Raw genomic sequence first — 27,020 nt, 5'->3', positions numbered from 1 at the left:
AAAGCTCCACTCCAACACCGCCATCACACTCCAAAGGAAGCTCGACCCTCCTCCCACTCAATCTTCCTCTCCTTTCACATGCACTCACACATACACAGTGAGCGTGTAATAGCTCTAATTGAATTAGGAAAGCAAAGCAAGACACACAAGAGACCAAGAGAGTAGAGAAGAACAACATTGCATAAGACAATGAATGGTGAGAATACAAAGTGACCCTTATCTTGGCCCCCCATCGTCCTTGGCTGGACATACTTGAAATATAGGTCTATGGCTTTCCAATCCCGTGGCATGCCTTTCATAGACAAGCGGTGATCGCACACGTAAAATATATACTATTAGCATTTTTAATGTCAATGGCGGCCAAATGAAGTGATGGTTACGAATGGATGGGGTTGCCATTGGAGAGCTGTCCAGTAAGGGTTAACATACATTATAGAAAGAGAGAGAAAGGCAAAGAGAACGAGTTAGAGAGAGTCAGGGTAAAAATTAGGGGCTAATATTAGCCCAAAGGTGAATTTAAAGCATATTGCAAAAAAAGAGGCTATTTTTTAAAATTGAATATAAATAATAACAGCCCAAAATTTCCTACTCTAGAGATAACCTAATTGCTCGTAAGCTGTGAACCTCCTCCTTCTTTTCCTCATCTAAAAACTTTCACCCAGGGTAGGAGAGGGGGAACTTGGAAAGGTATTGCCACTTGCTGGTTACTCGCCTACCAACTGCCTGCTTCCCGCCCTCCCACACATTGTTTCCGCCCCTGCATGCCTTGGTTGGCTACCCCAAAATGCTAATCAGATGAGCATTTCACTGCTATTTTAAGCCCCTATGAACCACCTCATATAGCCTGTAACGCTTCCCCTTATCCTCTATTGGAAGGAGAAAGGGGCCTTGGAAACACGGGCTGACACGACTGTGAGCAGAAGCTGCAGAGAAATGGACACCGCATAGGACACCATAAACAAGAGAACAACAACATGGGCATGAAAGTACAATAGCACAAAAGTGAAGGCCAGATCCAACTGTGGAGCTTCGAGGAGTCTGTTGCTGCTCCTTGTTCGCGCAGAGCCTCTCCGTTTAGTGATACCCTTTTTCACAGACTACAAAGCGTCTTGCATCAGGTTGGGTTATATTGTATTTCTTAATTACCTTTAATGTTTTCTGCACACATGCACATCTTCCTAATTTACACAATACACAGAATTAGAGACTCACTCATAGATGCAAAGGATTCCTTTATTTTATTTCCTCGAATCCTCACCAAATCTTATAGAGAAAACCTAAAAAATTTGGGGTTTTCCGGTCTGTATGCGTGCCTACAAAAATTGGGTTGCAGTCCAAAAATTAGGGTTTCCCGACCTACATGAGTGCTTAAGAATCTCTCTTTATATCATGAACAATGGTTTCTGAGGACTTGAGGCTAGATGGTGTGATGGCACTTCTTCTTTGTGGTTGGGCCGATGAGAGATGGCTGAAAATTCTTCATGGCCAGAGTATGAGATTTGGACCGAGCTTCCTCTCTTGGTTCAGGAGCAAGACATTGGGGATTTTCAAAATTGAGGTTTTCATCTCCATCAAAGATCACCACCTCATTTGCAATCAAGTAGGAGGAAAGAGCCAAATATATCCTTTGGCTTTGTTGCGAGCTCTCCCCTGCATGTTCTCCAAACAAGGCTTTCTTCTTGACTTCCATCACATGTTGCTCATTGGGATATTGTTGGGCAATCGTGGTAATTCTCCTCTTCAAGAGCGAGAAGTTTTAGTGCCTTTTTTTCAACGATAGGGTCTTGATCTTGAGCAAACATCTTGCCTTTAAGTAGATGAAGAGCTTGGTCTCCATGAAGGGCTAGGCATCATTCTTAACAACACTAATAAATAATGATTAACGAGAGAGGACCATCTTCCAACACAGCATGAAGGAAGCCTCAACTCTAATACCAATGAAACCCGGGTAGGAAAATCTTGGAACCAATCTTTGATTAATGTAATCAAAGAAATATCATTAAGCCATACCACCATTTATAACACCATGAAAGCTGAAATTAAAGTAGGCGACACTAGGGCTAGAATGGGCTGACACATTAGCAAGGAGTTCTTGCAAGTAAAAGCATTCAAGGCCTCAATAGCCATAATCCCAAGTACACACAATGTTATGAAAACATATCAAACATGAGTGTTTGTTCATGAAGTTATCACAAGAGTTTCTCCTCAAGGGTATGCCAACCTAACTAGGACACTCTTGGTTCTTCAAATGATTTTCAAGGATCCTTAGCCTAGCAAACCCTTCTCCTAACCCCAACGTTTCCCTTGTTCTCTCCACATGATCCAAACTCCATTCCACCAGTCTATTGTGGGAACAATGAAGCATTCACTCTGGATGTAGGGTTTGAACTTTGCAGCCAGGGATGTAGGGAAACACAACATGTGTAGGTTTCATGGCTTGTCTGCAAGGGCTTGAGGTGCACTGATTTGGTGTTTTTTTTTGTCTTGTTCCCACGGTCATATGCTGGAGGCACATTAGCTTGAGTTGAGCTAGTTTTGTCATGTGCAAGACATGCACTGGCTTAGCTTAGAGCTAATTCTGAGGAGAGTAACCAAATAAAGACAGATCAAGACCACAGATTAGAAGTGTGTGTTTCCTCGTGGATGTTTTGGTGTTTCTGTCGACCAAGTATATGAAAGCATAGAACCTATCGTCGCGGTGGCGGTGGCAGCTGAAGCACATGAAGGGGTTTACTGTCCTGAACTTGGCCGACCAGCAATCAGCGGGGGCCAGTCCATGGGGACTTTTCCAATCTATAAAAGGAAGATTTGCTCATCAATGTGGACCATTCAATCCAGCAATGGGCTGGGTCTAGACTTAGGCTTAGAATTAGGGTTTTATTCCTTTTCATGGAGACTGATGTACCTTTTTGTATTGTACTTTATGATATATTGAATACTCAGCTATGTCTCTTGCTAAGGTTGATTGGCATGGTGGATCATAGGCAATCTTGCCAAGGGTCCTTATGGCCAGGCAACATTGGTGGTATGGGACGCTAGGGTTGCCATGGACATAGTGGATCACAGGTAGTCTTGTCAAGGGTCCTTGGGGCCAAGCAACACTAGTGGTATGGGACGTGAGGGTTGATTGGCATGGACTACTAGGAGTGGAACCTTGGCTTGGGGGAGGTTTAGGACGTGAACCTATGGTTGAGTGGTGAGCTAAGCTTGCTTGCATCTCTTTTATTTGGTTTCTCTAATCTTGTTTATGTATGTGTATTTGGTGATCCTCCTTCAAAAAATGTTTATAGGAAACTCTTGTTACCTAAGGTAGCATCAATCAGCCCCCGAGATATAGAGTGTAGACAGGTTAGAGTATGTAACACGTTTGGTATGTGACAGGCCTTTCTTTGGAGCGTCTACTTCTTTTATGGTAGGGAAAATAAAGGTTACAAGTGCTGGTTGCATTGAATTTTCTCAATGCACACTCAAGCAATTCAATTAGGCTTAAAGGCTTGTGAATACTGACTGAGAACTCGATCAAGATATTGGACTATTCTACAAGGTTGAGAAGATTATATAGGACTACCTTGCAAATTGTTGTTGCTTTTAAACAAGTCTCCTAGGAAAGATATTGGACTGCTCTACAAGGTTGAGAAGATGTTATAGGACTACCTTGCAAATTGTTGTTGCTTTTAAACAAGTCTCCTAGGAAAGATATTTATTAACTGAAGTAGGCTCTTTGTCTCGAATGGTACAAGACATCAATGCATAGTTTACCTCTAAATGCTTCTCTGATTGACTTTTGTAACAAACTATGTGTGATATTCTAGGTCCATCCTTCATGGTCCAGTCAGAGGGATACTTCATCACACCAGACTCTCAAATGGTATCCAAAAACCACTTTGGTACCCGAAAAGAGCGCAAAGCCGCTTGCCTGTGTTGTGGCAAATCTCCATTCTCAGGATCAACCTCTCCTACTGACTAAAGCTGATTCATTGGAACAATTTCCCGGGACTCATCCTCATACTCTAAGAAGCGATGGCTCATCAACAGTGGAAGCTGGAACATGCTCATCACTCTGCTCTCGGTCATATAATGTGTAGCCTTTGGAAAGAGTCATATCCCATAAAAAAAAGCTTCTCGAACTTGAAAACAAGGTTTCCTCTCTTCTTCTTTGGAATGTGAACACAATCATCACTCCCAAAAACACGAAAACCTCCGCCGTGTGGACGGTTTAAAAACCGCTCTTCTTGGTCCAAGACCATCGGGCGCAAGCTCCTCCCAAGTAATGGTGCTGAGCCTCTCACTGGTGATCAAAGAGGAATAGAAAGCTAAGTATTGAGAGGACAGATGAGATAGCAGGGTGATGGCCATGTCCTCTAATGATATCTCCTTCCTAGTCTGAAGAACCTCCTACTGAAGAGCATGGAGTTTGTTAATGTGCTCCCGCATCGTCAAAGGCTTTGCAGGATTCATCAGTCACATTTGCACTTCCAAGGAAACTCTCTTCATGGGTGATACCCGATTGTACAGAGAGGCTGAGTGCTACCAAATCCCTTGAGCCAATGTCATTTGTTTGATATGATTGATCACACCTCCTCCTCTTTCTTGATTGACAATGAAGTGTCCTCCTCCTGATTTGGCCTTGAAACTCCAACTGTGACGAAGTTAGCCAAATCATAAGTCTCCAAAACAGACTCAATCATTACCTTCCAAATGCCATAGTTGTTTCCATCCAACTATTGGTGGTATGGGAATGTCGGGAGGGTGGGGATCTTCAGAGGTTTATCTGCCATCCCCAGAAAATCAGAGGCACTCCAAGGTGGGTGGTGGTAGCGAAAGATGAGGTGATGCAGGCTCTGGTGACAAGGGTGTTGCTGTCCTTGAGGTGGTAGATGAAGAGCAAAGAGGGCTGCCATCCCGAGTGGTGGGGGTGGTGCAAGCTCTGATGACAAGGGTGCTGCAAGACCTGAAGGCTGTAGGCTTTGGTGACAAGGGTGCTGCGTACTTGAAGAGTGCAAGCTCTGGTGACAAGGGTGTTGCATACATGAAGGGTACAGCCTCTGGAGTGCTCTATGTATAGCAGAGGGGGTTGTTGTCCCATGAGCTATGGAGAAAATGCTGATGATATGCTGATGTAAACTCTCATGTAAACGCTTATGTAATCCCTGATGTGAGCGCTGATGATATACTGATGTAAGCCTTGATGTAAGCGTTGATGATAGGCTGATGTAAACTTTGATGTAAGCGCTGAAGATAGCCTAATGTAAACCCTGATGTAAGCGCTGAAGACAGACTGATGTAAAGGATGATCTAAGCCTTGATGTAAGCGCTGATGATGTGATGATGAAGTGATGATGTAAAACGTTGATGTTAGCATTGAATGTAGCAAAAAGGGATGCTGTCCCATGGTGTGGCTTGTAGCAGATAGTGGGGTGCTATCTCGTGATGTGGCTAAAAGAGAAAATGCTCATGTGCTAAATGTCAGGCAAGGATGAGGAATCAATGTTGTGTAGAGCCCGACAGAAGCAATAGAGCAGCACCAACATATGGTATCGGATATGTGCAATGAAGTGGTACCCTCAGGTGAATGACGAGCAATGCTACATATACCAAGGGGGAGTTCTGCTTGGCCAGCCTAAAGGCTATCGGCCTGCAGCAAAGATAAAAATCCCCAAATAAAACTAAAAATACCCAGAAAAATCCCCTTTTTAGGGTTGGGAAATATAATGTTTTCACACACCTTCTACCCGCTTCTCCACATCTTGTTTGGCCTGATCACTCTCCAGTCAGCACCAAATATAGCATCCTCGCAAGCTCTCACCGTCTCCAAAGCTTCAAGAAACCTTGATCTTTGATACCATGTTGGAATGTGCAAAGGAAATGAGACTAAAAACTGAGCAGAAAACACAGAAATGCTGGAGAAGCGATGTGTGCTGAAAAATATGGTATATACACACTATATTCGATAAAATTTGTTGGGGCGGGCATGGTGCCCCTATATATATGGGCTAGGGCAGCCAGTCGGCCTGTATAAGCAGGGCTGATTGCCCCAGATGGGCCCCTATAATACTTTTTCTCATTGTGCATCAAATCTTGTTCACTCAGATGTTAAATGTTATTGTTATTGTCTCATATTTGAACATTAAACAAACAGTATGGTTAGATGTGTCTTTTTTCAAGCAGGATCATTTATCTTCTAGCATTTCTAGATTATAATGCTGCCTAAGGGGAAAAGAATTTCTTCTCTGAAATGCAAGAAATCCACATTTTTTTAGTAGAGGATACTACTTGTGTTGCTCATGAGGGCACTCGGAGGAGGGCAGCTGCTCATTTAAGCAAGGAACACAACCCTCTCAACCAGCTATGGCCCTTGTTTCAACATCATTAATTTCCCAGTTAGAGGAAAATGGTATGCAAATTTAAAGGTGGCTTACAATCATCTTTGATGGGTAACACTCTGAGGTCTTCCCATATGGACACATCAGCAAACACTCAAGGTTCTACCTCAAAAGACAATAAGAGGAAGAGAGGCCCGTGGTACATTGGTAGCGTGTTTCAAGTTGATTGGGTGGCAAATTTCCCTTTCATCCAGCCTTTAAGGTCCAAGAATGAGGAGCTACAAAGATTTGCTACTTGCATACCATGTAGTTGGAAGTTGGGCCATGAAGTCAAGCTACAACTAAAGCTAGATACCATAGAGAAGCACATAGGGAAGGTGCATGAAAAAAAGATGGTTGATGGAAAGATCGAAACTATGGTGAGATGGAAGTCCAAAGATGAATGTTTAAAAAGCTTTTCTGATGGGATAAGTCAAGGAATGAAGTTGAAGAAAAACATTGATACAAGGTGGATCTCACTTATTGGTCCTGTTGAGCGTTTACATGAAGAATATAAGGCAAATATTGGTGTGGTGCATAAAGAAGGGCAAGGGAAGAGGAAAGACCTCACAATTTCTAGACATCCTAAATGATGTAGAAACTCTCCTTTTCTTGGGAGGCCTGATTCCATTGTTTGCGAGAGATGAATCACTTGATTAAGATTTGTCAACAAAGGGAGTGCTATATCATGGAGTATGCAGCTGAAAGAAAGATGGCATGTCTACACTTTGTATGGGGAAAATTCCAGCTTCAGAGCGAGAAACAATTCGATGAATGGAAAGCTCTTTTGGATGTTGGTTCATAAAAAAGCTACCTGAAGTACAATGCGAAAGGCTTCCTTTGCATTGAAGTCAAAGAAAAGTTGATTCAAGTGCCCGTTAGGAGAAAAGTGAAGGAAGTTTACATTAATGAAAAGGTTAAAGAATGGACCTTTCCAAGTTTGGTTAGCTTTGTGAAGAAAGAACTTGTTTCCATATGCCACACTTTGACTGCTGAGATTAGGGAGATATTTCCAAGGGAGGATTTCCTTGAAACCATGGCCATTGTACATCCTTTGTATTGGAATAATACAGAGCATAAGAAGGATTTGTTCTTGGACTTGAAGGGAAAAGTAGAGCTACTTTCTAATCACTTTGGGAAAAGCATGGATCTCCAAAATCAAGTTTTGGTGGAGCTAATCAGCCCCAAAGAGTTGATAAATCAATCAAGTGTATTTGGGCAAACTATGTGGGAGCAATACAGTCAAGTAGAGGAGCCTTCAAACCCAGGGGAAACGGCTAGATTGTGGACAAAGCTGGACCAAAGTGTGTACTTGAAGGAGCGTATGTCAGAATATTTCAAGCTCGCTGATTTATGCCAAACAATGATACTAGGATCCATTGAGGATGAGCGCTTGTTTAGTAGCTTGACCTTCCCGAAAAACTTTCTCCGAAATAGACTTAATAAAAACTTGGATACATGTCTACGATTGTTTGCAGCAAAGCCTAGCTTTGAGACATTTCCATATGATAAAGCATATGCAATATAGGAATCCCAATGAAATAGGAGGGGTGAACAGTGAACACACATCACGAGTAGTTGAGAAAGGACTAATGGTTGATTTGGATAGCTTTCAAATTTATATATTTGACATGGTAATGCTTATTCTTTGAAAGTATGATAGTTTTTACTTCAAAGGTTACGGCTTTCATTTTTTTTCATGCATGGGCTTAGCATAGAGGGTTTTCTTAATATCCTAACAATGCTTTTGTTTTGTGAAATTTTGCAACCATAACTATGAAATGCAGCCAAGGTAAACACAGTGAATGCTTCATTTTGGGGATGTTTTATGGAGGTACAACTGTGTGTGTGTGTGTGTGTGTGTGTGTTCACGTGTGCATGCATGATATATATATATATATATATATATTCTTTTATAAATGTTCCTTTTTATACTTCTACATGTTATGTGATGGACTGCATATAACGCTAAAACTTGTTATTGGGGGAATTGCAGGTTTTGTGCAGGGGCTTCATTTTGTCTTTTTTTTTTTTGGAAAAATATTAACATTTATAAGAAGTATGTTGTGAGAATTGTTGATGCAAATTAGAATGCATATATATCATGATAATGTAAAGCTATAGGTATACCATATACTAGAAATAGACCCTATTTGACCCTAGTTGATGATGTGGCTTGTTTGCATCGGCTATATAAGTGTTTGACAAGCATCCAAATCAAAAGTCTCATCTTTTGGAATGGTGCAAGATATGTTGATTATAGCTATGCTTATAAAGTATTCAAGATCTTTGGAAAATTGAAGGTTGTAACCATGTATATTTTTATGTTAATCTATAGCTTGAAAGCATGGTAGTATGGGTGTGAATGCATTATGGAATGGAAAGCTGATAGATGCTTGAAAATGCACTGGTTTGGCAATGCCTTGGTTGAAATGTATGCCTTTTTTGGCTTTCTTGCCAAGGAAAATGCAACATATATTGTTTTGAACATTTATATCTTATAGATGTTTTCTTTTAGCATGAAAGCATTAGGTAAGGCATGTTGATTTTATGAGATGTGACTCTTGCTAATAGAACACATGCTTATCAACAAAGTAGTGGTGTTATGGATTACTTGTAATGGTGAGTAATTTGACACACCACCAATTTAAAACTCATGGAATGCATGGAGAGTTGAGTGAGGAAGCTCTCAAGTGTTTTGAAAATGTGCTATCAAATGGTATTATGGTTGATGTTTATTCAAAGTGTGGATCGCTTGTTGTAGCATTGACATGCAATTTGTGGGCATGCTTTTTTTCATACATATTTGAAATTTGGAAAATTTGGGAGTGAAGGGTAGTGGTGGAGAAATATATATAGAGATTGGGAAAAAGGGTATATACCTTGTAATTGGAATTGTATTTTTGTTGAACAATAGCTGCATGAATGGCACTAATAGTAGAACATGCCCAAGTTGGGAAATGTGTTTTTTTTGGATGATAGAATGGGAAATTCTTTATGCACTTAATATTGTTCTTGGGACTGGTTAGAGTAGAAACGTTTTGATAAACTAACACCTGCAAGTGGCTGTCCAGCAAATCAGCCCGTCGTCCTCTTGCTTCTCTTCCTGAACAGTCCCGTCGTACGGTCCACCAATCAGCAACACAACAGTCTCCCTCTTGCTCACACGAATCCCAAGAACTATCTAGAGCCTAGGCTCTGATACCATGTTGGAATACGCTGCGTATTCTGACATGATCGTAGCCACATAAGGCTTGAATAAAAATATAAATACATAAAGAAGATGAAAAATTTCATCTTATATCTAAGAAGTTGTGCACATGAGGCTTGAAAAAGAAACATAGTTGCATAAACCAAAACTATACATGAAGAAAAACTAGCGGGCCACTACTCGGAGGAGTCATTACTCTCCGAGTCATCTTGTCCACCTTGTGTGAAGATATATATAATTAAAAATATAAAGTATTATAAAGGTCAAAACATGTTTTGTAAATAAAAATAAAAAGTATTACTTGCATTGGTGTTCTCTATACTCGATTGTCGTCGGAGCTAATCCCTTCATCGTGAAGGTAATCCCATGTATCTCCTCTACTGTGGTGATGATGGTAGCCAGTCTCTACTAGGGTAGGATCTCTATCCACAATGTTACGCTACATCACAAGACAAACATTATAACACAACTCAAATAGAGAGAATACAAAGAAAAGACATGAAGTTGCACTATACATACAAACTCGGTCTTCCATGATGCACAACTTTTAGATCCAAAGTGTGACGATCCATATCGCTCCATTTGTATTCGCCGGGCTTCTCTTTGTTGTTGGTTCACTACTTCTAAGAGCTCCTTCTTCGCTTTCTTCCACTCGTCCTTATGAGCAGTAGATAGCTTGCCATGTCCATTTTGACCGGCATCTATTCGGGGTTTCTCCTCCTTTGTATGTCTCCTTACTAGAGATCTCCTATTCTTAAGTATGTCTTTGATTTTGTGTCTCGTCCATCTATTGTTAAACCTTTGGTCGTGAGGATTAGGATACTTCTTTTGGACAGCTTTAACGTAATCATTCACTGAGCTCTCCCTTTGCTGCTTAAAATGTATAAAGTAGTCTTTATAGTGTGCAAAAACTACTTGGCTGGCACGCAAGTAGTTTACCACCTCCTTCCTCCACCACGAGAGTCATCAACTATGCCACCCACATCTATGATATCATAATATGATATATCACCATGATGTGGTGGTGACACTGAAGAACTATCCCCATCCCCAAAGCACTGTCCTAGGCATCCTCTATCTCCTCTATCTCCACTCTCAGTGCTAGTGCGGCGTGAGGTATGACCGCCACTAACTACACGACTATCCTCTCTATGACGATGGCTGCCACTCTCATGAAAGCCATGATAACTACGAGGTGTCACATCTCTTGAAGGTGGAGGTGTAGGAGATGTTGTAGCACTAAGTGGGACTGACGGATGAGAGTAAATGTAAAGGCAGGTGAAGTGCCTGGAAAGGGACTTTGTTGGACTGTGGGTGGACCTGATGGTAAAGGGGTACTTGCTCCATAGGCTGCCAACTGCTTGAGGATGGGAGTATAGCCAAATATGTCCTCTACCTCCCTAGCAAATCATCATTGAGACTTGATGTGAGTACCTCAACCTGTGGGTCTGTGGGACAAGAGGACGAGGACCCATGCCACATCTATACAAAGAAAGAGTATTAGAAAAATATTATGCAAGCCTTATGCAAGCATTATGTTTGAAGTACTATACATAAGCTTAAAACACTATGCATTATGTTTAAAGCACTATGCGTTATGCAAGCCTTATACAAGTCGCTGTACACAAGCCTTGCATAAAGCATTATGCATTAGGCCTTATGCATAAAGCTATGCATGAGGCCTTAAGCATAAAGCTTATGCATAAGGCTTATGCATAAAGCACTATGCATAAGGCCTTAAGCATAAAACTATGCAAGAGACCTTATGCATAAGGCTTATGCATAAAGCACTACGCATAAGGCCTTAAGCATGAGGCCTTAAGCATAAGGCTTATGCATAAAGCACTACGTATAAGGCCTTAAGCATAAAGCTATGCATGAGGCCTTATGCATAAAGCACTATGCATAAGGCCTTAAGCATGAGGCAGTAAGCATAAAGCTATGCATGATGAGACCACCTTATGCATAAGGCTTATGCATAAAGCACTATCCTTATGCATAACGCCTTAAACATGATGCCTTAAGCATAAAACTATGCATGAGGCTTTATGCATAAAGTTATGCATGAGGCCTTAAGCATACAACTATGCATGAGGCCTTGTGCATAAAGCGTTATGCATAAAGCATGCATGAGCATTATTCATAAAGCATTATGCATAAAGCGTATGCGCAAACTTACAAAATAAATCCCTAGCATCCAAGGTTGCAATAATAATAGAGGAAAGATATGAAAGCACTTATCTCTTTTTCGTGAGGTTGAAAGAGAGGATTAGAGGACCTACAAAACCAACAAAAGGGTGAAGAAAGGATTACTAGTGCATACATACAAAAGCTTATGCAAGCTCCTTGTTGCAAGCCCTAAGCCTTATGCAAGCTATGCTAAAGCTTATGCATAAAGCATGCATGAGGTCTTATGCATAAAGCTTTAAGCATAATGCTTCATGCATGAGGTCTTTTGCATAATAAAGCTTTAAGCATATGCTTTATGCATAAGGCTTATGCATAAAGCACTATGCGCATGAGGCTTATGCATAAAGCATGCATGAACATTATGCATAAAGCATGCATAAAGCTTATGCGCAAACCTACAAAATAAATCCCCAGTATGCAAGGGTGCAATAATAATAGAAGAAAGAGAGGAAAGCACTTATCTCTTTTTTGTGATGTTGAAAGAGGATTAGAAGATCTACAAAACCAACAAAAGGGTGAGGTAAGGATTAGTAATGCATACATATAAAAGCTTATGCAAGCTATGCCGCTATCCATAAGGCTTATGCATAAGGCACTATGATTCTCGGCTCTTTAAGTTAATTGACCCTGGGAATCATATCATTCATCAAAACATAAAAAATAATCAATTATTAAAAAATATTATTAAATAAAGATTTTTCGGCTCTTTAAGTCAATTAACCCCAAGAATCATCTCATTCTCCAAAACAAAAAAAATAAACAGACCAAGAAAATTTTTAAAAATATATAAACAACTAGTTTCAGCTCTTTAAGTCAAATGGTCCCGGGAATTAATACATAGACAATGCAATAACCACTACCTTAAATAAAATGAGTGTAAAATTAGTCCTACCTTGGTTATTTGTGATTTTTGAGGTCAAGTATATAAAAATCTGTAAAATAGCCAAAAATAAAAAAAGTGAGCTATATAAGCACTTGATTGTCTATAACAAAAGAAAAATAGGGTTCAAGAAGAAGAGCAAGAAGAAGAACAAGAAGAAAAGGAGCAAGAAGACAAAGAAGAGAAAGAGACTCACCACAAGCAAGGTATGTACCTTCAAACTCTTACTCCACAATCCTTTGTAAAGCAGATTTGCACCCTGATGAGATGAAGCTTGAGAGAGTGAGGATTAGAAATAGGATGGGAAGGTTTTCGCAAGAATTGCATTTTGTCCTTTCTGCATACTTAAACGCTCTCAGGTTTAATTTTCGGTCTTTTTCGTCACACAGTGCATGTCTATTTTAGCGTCTAAAAGCTCGTCTATTTTGGCATCTAAAAGCGCATCTAAAATCACGTTTGAAAGCGCGTCTATCAACGAGTCTATAAACACATCTAGTGCAGAATAGATGCATTGATAGACGCATTGATAGATGCATCTATAAACGCGAAATAGAATAGTATTTACACAAATATAGAAAGATAAAAAATATTTTTTCTTGTTTGAATATGTAGGATGTCTTCATCAATCAGTTCTTCTAGCGACGATGAGTGAGTTCCTTCGTGTTCAAAATCGGGATCGTTGGCTGCAACAAAAAATAAAATGTATGTGTGATCGTTGTCGACGAGGATGTATGCGTCGACAACGTAGCATTACGATGAATCACATTTCAATGTATGAAAAATGGGAACCGACGGGGTCAATGGTAAGTATACTTTGCTTATATTGTAAGAATTTGATTAAGAATTAGTATTCAATGGAGACTCACATTGAAATACTCGTGTGTAGGATAATGCGCCGCACTCTTCTATGTTAACTCATAGGTGGCGTCAAGAGGCCAAGCGTCGTAGATAAATGGTAGAGACTTCACAAAACATAGAAGTGGTGGAGGATTGGAATAATGGAGATACAAGCCCACCACCCTTTCCTCATGAGATGGTGGAGGAGGAGGTTTTAGAAGATATGGTACATGCTCTATTTTTCAATGAGCGTAGTGAAAATGAAAAAGCCATGGAAAATGATCACCTTTATAATGCGGCTTCGATCCCACCTTTATAATGCGGCTTCGATCCCACTTTTTGAGGGATGCACATATTCCGTTCTACGCGCTTCTCTCGAGTTTCTCAACTTGCAAAGCAATCTATGGATGGAGCAATGCAAGTTTGAATGCACTTCTCAAGTGAGTTTTCTACTTTCATAAATTGTTTACGTCCATTATAGATATATAAGAAGAAATTATTTTTTATATTAATGTATTTGATTATTTTGGTGATAGGCTTTTGTTGAAGATGCTTCCAAAGGAGAATAGATTGCCAACCTCAAGAGACCAAGCAAGGTGTTTTGTGACATCTCTTGGAGGCTTGGATTATACTCGCATCCATGCATGTATCAATGATTGTGACATCTTATGGAGGCTTGGATTATACTCGCATCCATGCCATGAAAGGGACCAAATGGGAAGACAATTCTACCTCGAGCACCTTAGATATTGATAAAGGAGGAGAAGTTGGTTAAAGATGCCATTATTACATTCCATACTCCAACGGGGTGCATGAGGTGTTTAAAAGGTGCCTTCACAAAGACAAAGAAGAGAGGTGTTGAGAAATTATATGGCTTGAAGTCTCACGATTAGCACAAGATACTTCAAGTAAGTGAAACATTGAAGTTATACATATTTAACTTGTTCAATCATAATGTATCTAGTCATGGTGTATACATGTTTCTACTTTATTCTTTCTACAAGCATTTTCAATTGTGCATCCCACGAAGTGCGAGAGACGATTTATAAGATGGGAGAGCTTGTGAGGTTTGTACCCTAAACCCTCATAGCTAATTTTTTACATGCGTTTTTCTCAAAATGATTTGTTTATTGTTTCACATTGTAGATATACGACCTCAAAGGAAATCGATCCATGTACACTACTTGACTATGCAAGGGTCATGGCAGTGGAGGTGGTTTGTTTGGTGGAGGAGACATTCCCATAGTCAATTCTCACAAGCCAACTACATCTTATGGTTCATTTAATTGATTAGATTCCTATATGTGGCACTGTGCATGCTGCTCGATCGATGTTTTTTCTTGAGCGTTTCATGAAGATCTTGAAGGATTTTGTAAGGCAAAATGCAAAGCCAGAAGGTAGTATGGTTGAGGATTGGTTAGTACAAGAATCACTTGTTTATATCTCACAATACCTTACCGAAGTGAATCCATCTCTTCCTTGTCTATGGAGCAATAAAGAAGACTTGAGGATGACCTCTCATGTTCCTCAAAGAAAGGAAAAGACCAAAGTCATGGATACAGAGATACATTGTAAGCTTAATACCTTTTGTACGCTTAATGGTGATGTGATGAGAAGATGGGTGGCAAAGTATAAGGATTGATGAGAAGAGGAACATCCAAGATTGTGGGGTAATTGCAAGCTTTGAGGGAGCCAATGGAGCCATGGATGATTATTGTGGATTGATCCAAAATATCATTAAGCTTGATTTACCTATTTTTTCTCTCTTTCCTTGCAAATATGCTTTACCAAACAATCATGTATATTATCAAAATCTTGTGCACATAGTTCAGCAAAACTCACGTCTATATTCTCATCTATATTCGTGTCTAGTTTCAAAAGAACTAGACGCGATTATAGAGGCCCACGTACCTTGCGCGTATAAGAGTCTAGTTTCAAAAAGGAACTCGATGCGTTTATTGAGCGAGTAAAGACATGATTATAGATGCTCTCGTCTATGTAGCAGCGCGTCTATGCTTGCTTTATGTTGTGAGAGTTGGTCAATTCGAGAGAAATAGAGAGCATAAGATTGTTGTGGAGCGTCCTTGGTTTCTTTATGTAGAGTTTCTTAAACATAAAATGGTTTAGGGGTGAATGTATAGACATTTTCTTCTTCTTCTTAGATGGAAAGGCTTGACTTGGGAGTGGAGAGTTTGGATCTTTAGGAGTAATTGAATTATTCAAAATAATATGGATTGCTCTTGCACATCCAAAACTCATGAGATTCAAGAGTTTGTCAAATTAAGAAAATTTCTCAAATTTAAGAATCTAGAAGTATAGAATATAAGTTAAAAATTTGGGTAAAGATTTAATGCAAAAATAGTGGGTTTAGTTTGACATAACTTATACTGCTATCAATCTTGGTATACTTCGACAATATAAATTTCCACATATTGACAATAACATGCTATCCACATGAGGTAGAATCCTTTTGTAAAAAAAACTGCTTGATTTAGAAACTTATACTCTATCCTCCTTTTTCAAATTCGGATATTTGTCTTTAACAGTTGCTATAGCTCTCTTACATGTCCTATTAAAAATTAAATTATATCTAATTATATACAAAAAATTAAGAAAAAATAAAGTATGAAAATTAGTACGAAGAACAATATTCAAATTATTAAGAGAACTACTTACAATTTTATCTGTCCATGCATGCCACTCAGGTTGTTCATAAAAATAACACTTCTTCTCAGAATATTGATAACACAAGTACTCCAGTTTTCACTCAAAAAAAGTATAAGAAATATTTAAGAAAGTTAATATACTTAAAAGAAACACAAATGTCATATATTAAATACATAAGAAGCATCAGTTAAAGATGAACCTCTCTACATACGACAAAACAACAAAACAGTTTTTCTTATTTTTCATTGGCTTGAAATAGAGTGCGAGCTCAGAGGTCTTCTTCTTCATATTTATCAGTGTTGGAAAAACTAAGGAATCACAATTGAATATCTCGTTGGATTGATTTGAAAGAAATTACCTCATAAGTGTCTTGCAAGAGTTGAAATTAGAAAGAGTGTGGGTTAGAGAGAGAGAGAGAGACCTAGCTAATTTGGGAGCAATAGAGAGAGTAGGAGAGATTAAGAGAGAGAGCTAGCTAATTTAGGAGCAATAGAGAGAGTAGGAGAGATTGAGAGAATCAAAGAAAGAGAGAGAGAGAGAGAGAGAGAGAGAGAGAGAGAGAGAGAGGGATTTGGCCAGTTTGAGAGAAATAGAGAGAGTTAAAGAGAGTAAGAGAGATTGAGAGAGTCAAAGAGAGATTGAGAGAGTCAAAGAGAGAGACAGAGAGTGTAAGATTCTTCTCTCCAGCTTTTGAGGTGTAAAGGTGTAAGAATCTTTCCTCTTGTTCTTGTAATTATTCTCCTCTCTGAAATAGAAGAAAGATCTTGTTTTACCCTGTTTTGGCTTAGAGAGAGAAAATATCTAGAGAGGTAATCTAAATTGAGATATCTTTGGATATAAAAATCCTCCTAGTGTCTGAAAATGGTTTTTCCTAAAACAGAAGTTCAAAATAAACTTTTCAATGTTCATTAGGAATCAATTAAAAATGATATAAGGGACCTTAGCCTAAGGGTCTAGATTTTTAAAAATTTTTGGATTATGATCCAATTAAGGTTCCTATGGACCAATAAAATTAATCCAAGTGTTGGGATGAGATAAATTCAAAGAATTAAAGAAAATACCCAAAAATGAGTAAATGCTTACATAAGATGAAGAGTTGACTGAGTACAAGGTTTATTAGTTAAAAATTAAGAGATATTACTGAAAAATGAGATATTTTGGAGAAATGATGAATTTTTGACACCTTGGTAGGAGGGGGAGACCTTTGAGGAAGGCGCCTATTTCACACAAGTGGATGGGTTTTTAATTCAAAAAAATTGTGATATTTTTGGGTTGTTGCAAGATCAGGGTGTCCAGTTTTATCCAGTTTATACTGGACTGGGACAATTCTTGGAGAGCAAATTTTGGGGGGCAAGGTACTTAAAATGAGATCAAGCAAATAATAGAAAATACGCTTGCTCTTAAATTAATCCAATGTAACTTAAATTAATATAAATTAGTCTAATTAATCAAAATTAATCAAAAATATGAAGAAATGATAAACAAATGATCTTTCCATACTTAGAGTGATCCAATTTATTTTTTCATAGATGCATCATTACAAGTACACTCGTCTCTATAGGTTTTAGATGATTCACATCAAAAATGTAATTTTACTAATTAGATTATTAATATTTGCAGGCCTTCTGATAGTCTGGAATAATTTTGAAAAAGAGATCATTAAAAATCCAACCATTGGATTTGCATTTTTTACTAACCACCACATTCTACTAATGTCTCAGTATCTACCCACTCTTTTGATCTACAAGATTGAGGATTTTAAGTGGTAGCTATTGTGGGTACAAAAAGTGGCGTATATTATAACTTTAAACACCTTGAAATATTTAAAGAAAATAGATAAATATCTTAAAATTTTCTCAAAAAATCAAGTTAAGCTCCATATTATGTGAAGATCTAAGGTACAAAGTGGGCATCTCATATGAGTTTATATGTAAAAGATATTAGCATTTTATGGAATTAGTTCAAATTTGGGACAGGGTGTATACATTGACTTTGTACCTAAGAAAATGAAGACTTTTGACTATCTAATGCTTAATCAAATTATGCAACTATATTTCCAACTTTGAATATGATGTTCCAACAAAAGAACTTGAAACGAAATTCCTTCATTTACTAGGAGAGATTAGCCACTAAAGGTAAACAAATGCTTGTTTTTTTACTGTTTACAGGGTGCCTGAGTGGACAAAACTGGGCACCCTGATCTTGCAACCATCCTTTTCTCTCTCCTCTCTCCTGGATCAAACTAGATCAAAATGGAAGCTAAACTGGTATAAATTCAGTCAAACTGAAGTTGAAAAATTTTAAAACTTAGTTGGACTCAGTTAGTGACCTCCCTCACCTATAAATAGACCCTCATTCTTTTGTATTCTCATCTTTGAGCTATGCCAGTATTACATTAAAATAATGATATTTTTTATTATCCTTTAAAAATCCTCTACTTTTGGAGAGCTTGGAGCTTCTCTCTCTCTTCAACAATCCTTGGAGCTTTCTTCTCAACATACTAAACTAATTGATTGGTTGGGGGCTTCCTTCTAAGATAAAGAAGCAAGCCAAATCAAGAGGTAAGAAGTAATTTCATGGTTTTCATTAATATTCTCAATGATTTCACTTCTCAACTCCTCTCAAGCTTGAGAAGTTTCTATTTAGTTGTTTTTAATGCAAATCAAGCTTTCTCTAAGAGTTTTAATGATTAACCACAAAAAAGTTAATCTTTATGCTTAATTAAGATGTTTTTTTAATGTATATCTCTCTTTTCCCAAAAGAATGGTCATTCTTATGACTAATTCTTATTCAAATGGATGCTTCTCATTGATAAATTCTCACTTCAAAAATTAAACTCTATGCTAGTTAAGCTAGAGGTTAGAAAATAGCTTTTTTATGCTTTTATGCTAATAAAATTATAGTAAACTTATGATTTAATTTTATAAATTAGATTTAGATCTAATGATAGTTATTCTATCATAATTGTACTACAAAGTCTCTTTCTTTTTAAAAATATTAAAAATTATGAGTAATAACAGTGGAGTTAAGGTAAAATTTTTAGAAATTAATACATAGCTCATTTTTATGCATAATGTGAAAAAAGGACTTCTTACCATATTTTAGGATTGGTCATCCTATGCTAAAAGAATGATTTTCATCACATTCTTGGAAAATTAATTTTTAGTGTTTATGTATAAATAATTAACTAAAGAAAAGAGAAATTTTTGATAATTTTATTTTTATGATAAAAGAGGAATTTCCATGATAATGGAGATCCATGTAATTAGATGAAAAAAGAGAAATTTTGGTATATTAAAATAATGAATATTTTTATTCAAAGAGAAATTTTAGATAAATTTATTTTATGTATGAGAAAATTTAAATGATAAAAGAGAAATTTTCATGATATTTGAAATTCAATCATTTAAATGGTAAAAGTAGAATTCTTGATATATTTGAAATAATGGATATTATGTGAATGGATGAGATGTGATAAGAATGGATGTGATGTGAATCGAGATAGATGTGAATGGATGAGATGTCATGTGAATGGATGAGATGTGATGTGAATGGATGTGATGTGATGTGATGTGATGTGGATATGGGTAGATGAGAATGGATGTGATGTGATGTGGATATGGGTAGATGAGAATGGATGAGATGTGATGAGGATAGATGTGGATAGATGTGATGGGATGTAATATAATGTGAGGATAGATGTGATGGGATGTAATATAATGTGATTGGATGAAGGACGATGGGAATACATATGATTGAATGTGGATTAAGCAATTTGAATTGATGTAGAAGAATGTGGAATAACGAGAAATGATGTGGAACAATGTGGAAAGATGAGAGTTCATTAGAAATTGTATTTATGAATTATTTTTTAAATGACTGTTTTATGTTAAGAATGCTGGGAAAGTATTTTGATTATCTTGTGAATGAGGTCGTGGGAGATCAAAGTGATAAAGTTGCAACAGCTGACGGAGAGTCAACGGAGGATGTCTTGCGTAGCAAGGTCGGCCAAGGTCTTAACCAGCCTCGGTTCGATTTAAATGGTGAGCTTCCCAGTACGGTGGATGAGGGACCAAGGAAGCGGCCTATGAGTGAAGCGCTAGGTGACCTGCGAAGAATCCTAGAGGGTGTTGACTATACGGTGCTCAGGCTGCTCTGGGTCACCAAAGATATCTACTCGCGTGTCGAGAAAGAAAATGGAACAAGGTATTAGAGTTGTTTTCTGAACTCAGGTATGGATCTGGTTGATTGACCTTGCTGGTCCTCCTTCAATTGAGTCCATGGCTCTTTTATATGGATCTCTTAGTTAATCTTGCTGATCTTCAAAACGAAGAGTCCATCTGGATTTTTACAAGTGAATATATTTTTTGGATACTTGCCCATGAATATCCAGACAAGAGACTAATCCCTCAGTTCTTTCAAAATCGAATCTAAAAAAACTTCCCTCGCCCAGAAAGCACGGGCGATTCCTCCAGGATATTTTTATTCTAACGTAGTCAAGAGCCTTAACTAACCAAACTCATCCGACCGAACTCGTAAGTCACATGGTCAGATCAAGGAAAAGACTTGCACTTAGATCATAGAGACCAACGCTTTTTTCCTCATCAAGAGGCACAGCCGTTGATTCTTTTCCATAGAATAAGGACTATCCGGGATTTACTTCATCTATAGTATCATAACAGAATTGAGTCTCATTTTAGGGATCCATCAGTCCACCCTAACCCCATCCAATCCCATGGGTTAGCCAACCGCCCAACCACTGTAGTGATAGGATTCATTTAGGAATTTGGTTATGTTTTGTCCTGGGTACCAGCAGGGAAAAGAGTTCCCAGGTCCCCTAGCCGACACTTCATGCAAACTTCAAGATAGTCACACCACTTACACACCCAATATGAAATTACCTTTTTCACAGATTCAGCTGTCTTTAAAATAATCTTTTAATGAAACCATAGTATCAGTGATCAAAATCCTCCAAAATATCTGGTTGAATTTTAATTTTCAATCATTCCTTTATCGGTGTACCTATGGCATCATTGGTGGCAACCAGAACGTTCACCACCTGTCCACTTATCAGGGGTCTTTTTAATAGTTCCTAGCTCATAGTACCCGAAAATATATTCACTTATAAAAATTCAGATGGACTCTCCGTTTTGAAGATCAGCAAGATCAACCAACAGATCCATATAAAAGAGCCATGGACTCATCCGTTTGAGGACTAGCAAGGTCAATCAACCGATCCATGTCCGAGTTCAGAAAACAACTCTAATACCTTGTTCCATTTTCTTTCCGACGCACGCGTGGGTATCTTCAGCGATCCAGAGTCCGAGTACCGTATGGTCAGTCCTCTTCACTCAGGATCCTTTGTAGGTCACCTAGCGCTTCTTCACTCATAGGCCGCTTCCTTGGTCCCTCATCCACCGTACCGGAAGCTCACCATTTAAATCGAACCGAGGGCTCGTCAAGACCTCGACCGACCTTGCTACGTGAGACGTCCTCCATTGACTCTTCGTCAGCTGTTGCAATTTTATTACTTAGGTCTCTACGACCTCATTCACAAGACAGTCAAAATGCTTCCCCAGCATTCTTGACATAAAACAGTCATTTAAAAACAGGTCATAAATACAGGTTCTATAACGAACTCTCATCTTTGCACATTGTTTCACATCAATCTACATTTCTTAATCCACATCCAATCATATGTATTCCCATCGTCCTTCATTCATTCTCATCCAATCACATCATATTCCATCTCATCATATCTATCCACATTTATCCTTATCACATCTCATCCATTCGCATCTACCTATGTCCACATCTCATATTACATTCATTCACATCTCATCCATTCATATCTATCCTGATCTACATCACATCACATCCATTTCACATCACATCTCATCCATTCATATCTATCCTGATCCACATCACATCACATCCATTTCACATCACATCTCATCCATTTACATCTATCTCGATTCACATCACGTCCATTTCACATCACATCTCATTCATTCACATCTATCCCAATTCACATCACATCATATCACATCCATTTCACATCACATCTCATCCATTCACATCTATCCCGATTTGCATCATATCACATCACATCTATTTCACATCTTATTCATTCACATCTATCCCGATTCACATCACATCACATCACATCACATCTCATCCATTCACATCTATCCCAATTTACATCACATTACATCTGTGAGACCCCTTTGCCCCCTCCGTGCACCGAATTCCCAGTTGCTAGCAACGGAAGTAGCTTCCTCTTGCGCCGCGGGGCAGGGTTTCCCACCCGGGGCCTCGCCCTCGAATGTCTGGACACGAGACTAATCTGGTGGTCATTCCAAAACCGAAATCGAGAAAATTTTCCTTGACCGAAAAATAGAGACGATTTCACCTTTTTGATTTTCTTAACGAATTTTCTAATGGGTTCAAGAGACTAAACTATCCTTCATCTGATTAAACCAGATAGAAGGAAAACTATCACTGACTTAATTTGAAAAAATCAAGGCTTTTTTTCTAACCGAAATCAGACACAGTCGTTGATCTAATCATTTGAGAAATTCTTCAGGTTTTTATTTAACTACTTGAATTCTAAACGTATTCCTATTATTTCAATTTAATTATTAAACTCCACTGATTCTAGCCTATGGGTTAGCCACCACCCCATCCGGCCCATGGGTTAGCCACCACCCAACCACCACTGGAATCGGTAGAACCAGACTATTACTCACCCACCCACCAATGACAAACAATTATTGGTTACAGATGTCATAACTCAAAAATTTCATCCAGCCCCTTGTTTCTCAAAAAACAATCACTCTGGACTCTCCGTTGAGACCAATTGGTCAGCCAACGAGATCTAGTAAACAGATTACAATAATCATTTCGTCCATCATACATATCTTTCATGACATACGCATGGGTGTCCTTGGCACCGCGAGCCCATGCATCTCCTGGTTCAGAACCCTCCAGGATCCTCCTTAGGTGTCCTGGCACTTCACTCGGGGACCGCTTCGTGGGACCCTCGCTCATCGTACCGGAAAGTGCACCGTTTTTCAACCATACCGAGGTTGGTCAAGACCTAAGCAGGCTTTTGCCGCGTGAGCCATTCTTTGAACACTCCCCGCCAGCTGTTGCAACCGAACTTCCCTTAGAAAAACATATACCAAATGCTCCCTCCAGCATTCTAACGTAAGACAGTCCTAAAAGAAAACAGGGTTTCTATGCAAGTTTTCAGTTTGATTTTCTTTTGAATACAAGGAGTATTTCTTGAATCAGTATCCCCAAAACTTTTTGATCGGAATTCTGAATTTCATACCAGAATTCCTCGAATTCTATAACCTTGATCCACAGATTAAACGAAGGGTCTTAAACTTAGTTTTAGATTTGGCGAGAGTTTTGAGTGTATTTTTCTAAACTAGTCACACCTTTCCTCGAAACTGACGAAAGAATTTGGTCTTGGTCATAGTCTGATTCAAGGTTCGAGTCGTCGGATAAGATTTTTCTTGAACTATCTTTCTCGAAAAGGTTTGATAATTGAGTTACTATTTTAATGAATTTCTTTCTTTGAATATTCACTTAACTGATTTCTAAATTAGTTACGAATTCTAATGAGGAATAAATTAATCATTTATCTGAATATTTTGATCTCGATAGATTTCTTGAATTTTCTTTTTATAATCCGTGTGAATAAAAACGACATAAATTTCTCTCTTAGAGTATTTAATTATTCATTTATCAAATACTCATAGAATTTAAGAGAATTCTAATTTTGATATAAAAATTCTTTATGCATCTATTTATGCATAAAAATCAACTTTAATGGGAATAACACTTTTATAAAAAAAAATTTCCTTTATGCATCTTTCTATTCATAAAAAGCAATTTTAATAAGAATAACACTTTTGTAATAAAAAAATTTCCTTTATTGATCATTTGATTAATATACTTGGAGCTTGGAGCTTCTTTGGCTATGGTGGTACTCCCTCTCTTGAGTGCATGTGGTACTCTGTTATGAGTGTAATCTTCTCTCTCTCTTTTTCCCATCATTACACAAACCCCTCTTTAAAGAGACAATGAAACCTCCCTTGAATCTCATAGTAGAAAGTGCATCTTCATTTTAATTTTCCCTCTGACTCGACCTTGTGCTGGCACATAGTGCATATCCTCTCCTCATGAGGAATCTACATGGCTCTCCCAGCTATCTCTATCCTCAGGTGGTGCAATGACACTTGCCCGTGTCGCAATTGGCCCACTGCAATCCACATGGAAGATGACATGTATATGTCAAGATATTTAGGCCTCTCAGTATGAAACCATCCTCTGTAAGTCTCATGAAAGTATCCATATAGTACTGTCGCTTGTGTGAGAGTGGCTCGTGTTGTGATTCAGGTATCATGGATATATAGTCTCAATAAATCATATCTAATCACTCGGTTCTTGTCATCCTAAGAGAGCCTGATGATGAATGGAGAGTCTGAGTCATATTGGAGTGGGGGGAGGCAATCTATCCTGAGTCCTTGTCTCATAAACTAGGTGCATACAAGGCTGTACCATGACTTGTGCCATCTGCTGCTATCTGTTGGGAGGACTATAAGGTGGGCCTCGGAAGTCTCTAGGGAGTCATGGCACCAATCTTGTGAATGTATGAGCATGTCTAGAAGAGTGTCTTTACTATCATGGATGCTGCAACAAACTCCGCGAGGATAATATCGTGTGGGATTGATGGTTTGCTGCATATCATACGAGAGAGCATCATGGCCTGAGGCTTCTCTATCTTTGGACATTTGGCAGAGAGAGAGAGAGAGAGAGAGAGAGAGAGAGAGAGAGAGAGAGAGAGAGAGAGAGAGAGAGAGAGAGAGAGAGAGGATTGGAGGGTTAGAGAGTTAGAGAGAGGCAAAGAGAGTGAGTGTAACAGAGAAACAATGAGTGTTAGAGAGAGAGAGGGGGGGTGAGAAAGAGGAAGAATGAGAGTTAGAGAGAGTTAAAGGTAAAGACAGATTTAGAGAATGGTAAAGAGAGTGAGCTAGAGAGAAAGAGAGAGTGTGTGTGCCTTGGAGAGAAAGAGAGTGTGTGTGCCTTGGAGAGAAAGAGAGAGAGTTAGAGGGTTAAAGAGTTAGAGAGGGAGAGGGGGGCTTGAAAGTGAGATAGACTGAGTTAGAGAGAAAGAGTGTGTGCTAGAGAGAGAGAGAGAGAGAGAGAGAGAGAGGATTGGAGGGTTAGAGAGTTAGAGAGAGGCAAAGAGAGTGAGTAACAGAGAAACAATGAGTGTTAGAGAGAGAGAGGGGGGTGAGAAAGAGGAAGAATGAGAGTTAGAGAGAGTTAAAGGTAAAGACAGATCTAGAGAATGGTAAAGAGAGTGAGCTAGAGAGAAAGAGAGCGTGTGCCTTGGAGAGAAAGAGAGTGTGTGCCTTGGAGAGAAAGAGAGAGAGTTAGAGGGTTAAAGAGTTAGAGAGGGAGAGGGGGGGCTTGAAAGTGAGGTAGACTGAGTTAGAGAGAAAGAGTGTGTGCTAGAGAGAGAGAGAGAGAGAGAGAGAGAGAGAGAGAGAGAGAGAGAGAGATACATAGGGGGTTAGAAAGAGAGTTAGAGAGAGAGTGTGTGCTAGAGAAAAAGAGAAAGAGAGAGAGAGAGAGAGTTAGATGGTTAAGGTTAGAGGGTAGAGAGATAGAGAGGGGGCTCGAAAGTGAGGTAGAGTGAGTTAGAGAGAGAGAGTGTGCTAGAGAAAAAGAGAAAGAGAGAGAGAGTTAGATGGTTAAGGTTAGAGGGTAGAGAGATAGAAAGAGGGGGTTTAGAAAAGAGAGTTAGAGAAAGGTAAAGAGAGTTAGAGAGAGAAATAGAAAGAGAGAGAGAGAGAGAGAGAGAGAGAGAGAGAGTTGGCCAGTTTGAGAGAGTTGGAGAGTGTAAGAGAGAGAGAGAGAGTTAGAGAGGGTGAGAGAAAGGTAAAGAGAGTGAATTAGAGGGAGAGTGTGTGAATATTAGAGAGAGAGAGTTAGCACGTTTGATAGAAATAAAGAGAATTAGAGTGAGTCACAGAGATTGAGAGAGTTAAAGAGAGAATTAGAGAGAGATTATGTTAGAGAGGTAGAGAAAGTGTTAGTGAGAGAGAGAGAGAAAGGTAAAGAGAGTAAGTTATAGAAAGAGAGTTAAAGAAAGGCAAAGAGAGTGAGGGTTAGAGAGACAAAGAGAGAGATCTATACAATGTTAGGGAGAGAAGGTGTGTGTGTTAGAGAGAGAGCTATTCAATTCGAGAGAAATAGAGAGAGTGAGAGATAGTTAGAAGGAGAGTGAGTTTGAGAGAGAGAGAGAGAGAGAGAGAGAGAGAGAGAGAGAGAGTTGGTTAATTTGATAGAAATAGAGAGTTAGATAAAGTAAGAGAGAGATTGAGATAGTTAAAGGGAGAGAGAGAGTTAAAAAGAGATATTTAGAGAGAGGAACAAAGTTAGAGATAGAGAGAGTTAAAGAAAGATAAATAGATTGAGTGAGAGGGGAGAATTAGAGAGAGAGAGAGAGAGTGATTTTTAAAGAGAAAAAGAGAGTTGGAGAGATCTAGAGAGAGACAGTGTGTGTTACATACAGAGTAAGAGAGAGTTAACCAACTCTAGAGAAATAGATAGTAAGAGAGAGTTAGAGAGAGAGTGAGTTAAAGAGAGAGAGAGAGAGAGAGAGAGAGAGAGAGAGAGAGAGAGTTATAGAGATTTCAAAAGATAGCATTAGAGAGTAAATTAGTGAAATGTAAAGAGAGTGAGTTACAGAGAGTAAGTTAGTGAAATGTAAAGAGAGTGAGTTACAGAGAGTAAGTGAGTGAGAAAGAGTGACTGAGTTTTAGAGAGAGAGAGAGAGAGAGAGAGAGAGAGA

The 27,020-nt window shown here is 38.7% G+C and overlaps 1 long non-coding RNA gene across 3 annotated transcripts; it reads left to right on the top strand.

Moving 5' to 3' along the window:
* The first annotated feature begins 608 nt into the window (after positions 1 to 608).
* On the top strand, positions 609 to 15,289 carry LOC147630658 (uncharacterized). 3 transcript variants are annotated; one of them, XR_015267684.1, is made up of 6 exons: positions 609 to 1,118; positions 12,767 to 12,849; positions 13,256 to 13,446; positions 13,530 to 13,920; positions 14,017 to 14,388; positions 14,627 to 15,289. It is a non-coding gene; the product is annotated as an uncharacterized LOC147630658 (long non-coding RNA). The 3 variants fall into 3 exon arrangements; XR_015267682.1 differs by having other exon boundaries at positions 12,759 to 12,849; XR_015267683.1 differs by lacking the exons at positions 12,767 to 12,849; positions 13,256 to 13,446; positions 13,530 to 13,920; positions 14,017 to 14,388; positions 14,627 to 15,289 and adding an exon at positions 6,169 to 9,100.
* Positions 15,290 to 27,020: the final 11,731 nt, after the last annotated feature.

The sequence above is a fragment of the Cibotium barometz genome, chromosome 16 (genome assembly GCF_041138505.1).
Source record: "Cibotium barometz isolate CiBa-2024 chromosome 16, ASM4113850v1, whole genome shotgun sequence".
NCBI lineage: Eukaryota > Viridiplantae > Streptophyta > Polypodiopsida > Cyatheales > Cibotiaceae > Cibotium > Cibotium barometz.
This window is presented reverse-complemented; position numbering and strand designations above follow the sequence as displayed.